Source organism: Periplaneta americana, chromosome 11, assembly GCF_040183065.1.
Source record: "Periplaneta americana isolate PAMFEO1 chromosome 11, P.americana_PAMFEO1_priV1, whole genome shotgun sequence".
Taxonomy (NCBI): domain Eukaryota; kingdom Metazoa; phylum Arthropoda; class Insecta; order Blattodea; family Blattidae; genus Periplaneta; species Periplaneta americana.
The window spans coordinates 24,962,888-24,967,593 of NC_091127.1; the positions used below are offsets into that span (position 1 = coordinate 24,962,888).

A 4,706-nucleotide genomic window follows, 5' to 3' on the forward strand; every position below is an offset into this window, starting at 1 on the left:
ATCTATTATTAATTACTGCGCTAGAAATTTGCGAGGTTGAATTTGCACAGGATTTAAATTGAATTATGTTAGTTTTGTTACGATTTAATACTAATTTATTGACTGAGAACCGGTCATTGATTTAGAACCAGTCCGGCGTCATGAGATATAATTGAAAATATGTAAAATACAGGGTGTAAACGATATAAACTGACAAAAAATTACTGGTGGTAGAGAATAAATAACTGAAGAAAGAAGTCAAATAATACAGTACAACTCCATTTCTGTACAAAATCCTTGAAGTAAGAGCTCGGCTGTTTTGATTTACTAAGATCGCAATTATACAGGCTCACTAGGAAAATAATTCTGCCTAAAAACACAACAACAGGGCTAAAATCTTTGAAGGGACGACGACGACATTGATAATGATAATGATGACGATATGAAGATGTATAGAATAACAAAAAGTTTAATGAATCAAGTGTGCTCTTTAAAAATAATCTTACGCAACTTGAATTATGATAGAAACAAGTCATTATACTACAAAGGTTGTATTTTTTTTTCGACTAAATTACACGTTTATTACGTCTTACTACTTTTGACCAACATATCGGTACGGAATAATGCGTTTCAACCAATCATGCCTGCTTATTCTACAGTTATCACCTCCCTAGCATTTTATCGCCTCCTTATACTTAATATTCGAGTAATAACAAGGTTGGTTTTATCGTTTATTTTTAGTTGGTTATTTAACGACGCTGTATCAACTACTAGGTTATTTAGCGTCGATAAGATTGGTGATAGCGAGACGGTATTTGGCGAGATGAGGCCGAGGATTCGCCATAAATTACCTGGCATTCACCTTACGGTTGCGGAAAACCTCGAAAAAAAACCCACCCAGGTAATCGGCCCAAGCGGGGATCGAACCCGCACCCGAGCGCAACTTCAGACTGGCAGGCAAGCGCCTTAACCGACTGAGCCACGCCGGTGGCTGGTTTTATCGTAATGTCTTCAAAATTATATAGGATGGATGGTAACCTCTGCACCAAAATATAAGAGGTGATTCTATCTGTTAACTATATGAAAATTTTTATTACACATTTCCTTCGTTGAAGCACCGTAAAGCAGAAAAAAATACACTTTGCCCAATGTTTGTAGCCCTCTATTGCGGCAACGAAAAGAAAGAAATATCTGATTGATATACAAGCAGTTAGGTAAACATAATCTGAATAGTTAGCGTCTTGAGTCTTTTATGAATTTAAATTGAATAATTGCGACAATCGTTAAAATGAATCTTGTAACGTAGCACAGTGTCTCGTGTCTCCGAGTACAGCAGAGGGAGAGGGGAAGGTAAGGAATGAGGCAATGACGTAATCTAACCTTCCCTTGTGTTGACATTTACTGTAATTGAACAGTTTTCAGACTAAAATTATATGTTTAATGATTTATTTTCAGGAGTGTTAATTTAATTTAAGTTAAATCATGTCTGTAAAACTTATTACAATTTATTTCCGTTCAAAATTGAGACCACCAAGTGCCTTACATCATTTCCTTCCTTCCCTAAGAAAGAAGGAGATGAATGCAAGGAGTTGCTTTTGTTTACGTCTGATATGGGTCTATATCGTCTTGAAATACTAATTAGGGTCTGTCACAGTGCAGACCGTGCTTGCTAGAGTTATTGCAGTAGCCGTGATGTTGCCAAATGCTTCATAGAAGCAAACCGATTTCCTCTAAAATGATGAATGTTAGAAAAAAAATTATTTCAATTTTTTCATATCTCTCCTCATGATCTATTAGACCTGCCAGCTTCATTTTGGTGCAATGGTTACCTTCCACTCTGTATAGTGAACTAAAATTTAATTCTAAATCACTAACAGTACTTTAATCAGGCATTGCATTGTTTGGATTTCTTTGATTTTTTTTTTGCAGTGTAGAACAGTCATTCAATGGTCACTATATCGTTGACATTTTGTAAATAAACTTCAGAAGAGAGATTAGAAAATGCCTTTCTCCTTGTCCTGTATTCTCGCACCCGCTCTAGGCTACTCCTTTTAATTTTTTTCGATGGTTATTTGAATGCTTTTACGCCACTGCCTTGTTTGTTCAACTCTTAGTTTCGGTAAATTTCTAGCAGAAAACTTCCCAACAATGTATAATTTCACTTACTGGTTTGAACTGTAAAACTTCTCAATACTACTTTGAAGACGCACTGTCCGGCGGCAGTCCCACTTTCACTAATTTATGCATTATTTGAGTAAATTAGTGGAAAACCGTAAACATAAAAAATTATCTATGCGGTGACATAGCAACGTACACAATCAGTAGTAACAACACGTTCACTCCATAAGAATGGCATATTATATGAAAATTTGTCAGTTTTATCTTGAGTAACTGCCTGATAGTATGTAACTTATTCAGTTCTAATCTATATTGTTATTTCCAAAATAAAAGTAGAAAACAATATTATTTCGAAATATGTATGATAAGAACTTTGTGTTAAAATTTAATGTACCTTGTTAACATGTTTCGACCTATTTTCGGTCATCTTCGGAACTGGTCGTTGTTGGAACTCAACACACTATCGTTCGTTAACACAACACAACAAAAATGACAAGGATAACTCAACACACTAGAACAATATGAAATATACAGTCACACGAAAACACACCCCAACGAAATTCTCAACACACAACTAAATTTCAAAACACATACACTCTTTGACTCTACACTACGAAGGCACCCACACAGGAAACAAGAGGCGCCAAGACCAACAACGACCAGTTCCGAAGATGGCCGAAAATAGGTCGGAACATGTTAACAAGGTACGTTAAATTTTAACACAAGAAAGTTCTTATACATATTCCGAAGTGATACAATGTTAAAAGTTGTGTAATCAAGATGTACAATATTATTATTACACAACAATCTTCATTTCTCTCCATAATTGAACCTAGAATAGTTGGATTTGTAAATGGAGATGCTACAACTTTACAAATAAAGAAGAATACAGTAATAAATAAAGATCAAAGTAATGTTCCACTGAATTCTAAATTACTTACGTCTTTACACTGACAATACAAACGATAAGGATAACAAAAGAGAATACAACAGACGTGCTCTGGCGTCCATCCTTAGTGGTTTCAAGCGAAATGAACATTATTTCCAATAAAACTGCTCTGCAAATGCCATTTGCATTCAACCTGCAGTTTATTCCAGTGGCCTAGAAATGCCTCTAAATGAAAATACCCATTATAAACGATTTATCAAAACCATAAATATATTTTTTTCTGTAATTGCCCATTTCGCAACCGTATACTGATATGGGACTATTGTTCCAGCTGCCAATCTGCATTTCTCTCGGTGAACTAAGCGACTGCAATTGCCATTAAGGTTATATAGCAATTCACTTAAGCCCAAGATACTTCGTAACCAATAGCAACATACATTTTAGTTATACAGTTTGTATATCTTGTGCAAATATATCAGTAGGCCTATCTGTTCTTATATTATTACGATGTACCGAAGTACATACGATATTTCCATGCAGAAATTCTGCGTCATCATATGATGAAAGATGAATGGAACGGAGAAAAATTCTCTCCGGCACCGGGATTTGAACCCGGGTTTTCAGCTCTCCATGCTGACGCTCTATCCACTAAGCCACACCGGATTCCCATCCCGATGTCGAATCGAATTCTCTCGGTTTAACTTCCACCTCTTGGGGTCCCTCTAGTGGCCTACCCTCATGCACTGCGTCAGATGTATGCCAGTGGCACAATGTCCACACAAATGCAGAGATGCACTCGTTATGAGTGACTAAGTGGCCGGGATCCGACGGAATAAGTGCCATAGGTGATTCTTTTCGCATATCATATATTATTACGATGTACCGAAGTACATTATATTTCCATGCAGAAATTCTGCGTCATCATATGATGAAAGATGAGCGGAACGGTGTGGCTTAGTGGATAGAGAATCAGCACGTAGAGCTAAAAACCCGGGTTCAAATCCCGGCGCCGGAGATAATTTTTCTCCGTAAAAAAATCGTAATAGAAATTGAAAATAGTATGTAATTACACTCTGAAGTCTCGCTGCAATACTTGTGTCAAGTGCAACCCAGGTAAACCTTGATTTGCGAAGAGTTATAACTAAGATTTATGTAAGGGTATAAAGGAATTTAAGAACGGATATCAGCCAAGGGTAAACGTGATCAAGGATGAGAATGGTGACTTGCTTGCAGACTCTCCATCAGTCCTAAACAGATGGAAAAACTATTTTGCGCAACTACTAAATGTACATAGGCCAGATAGAAATGATCGGGACGAAATTGAAATACAAACTGCTGAGCCATTTATGCCCGAACCCACGCTTTCAGAAGTCGAAATTGCGATAGAAAATCTGAAAAAGTACAAGTCTCCAGGTATCGATCAAATTCCAGCAGAATCAATACAAGAGGGTGGAAGTGCATTATATAGCGAAATTTATAAACTTGTACTTGCTATTTGGGAAAGGGTAATTGTACCAGAACAATGGAAGGAGTCCATAATTGTACCTATTTTTAAAAAGGGGGACAAAACCAACTGTGGTAACTTTCGAGGAATATCACTTTTGTTGACGTCGTACAAAATTTTATCAAATATCCTTTTGAGAAGATTAGCTCTGTACGTAGATGAAATTATTGGGGATCATCAGTGCGGTTTTAGGCGTAATAGATCGATTATTGATCA

The 4,706-nt window shown here is 36.6% G+C and overlaps 1 non-coding gene across 1 annotated transcript; it reads right to left on the bottom strand.

Annotated features, from left to right (window-relative positions):
* Window positions 1–3,577: 3,577 nt before the first annotated feature.
* Window positions 3,578–3,649, bottom strand: TRNAS-GGA (transfer RNA serine (anticodon GGA)). Its single transcript has one exon. It is a non-coding gene; the product is annotated as a tRNA-Ser (tRNA).
* Window positions 3,650–4,706: the final 1,057 nt, after the last annotated feature.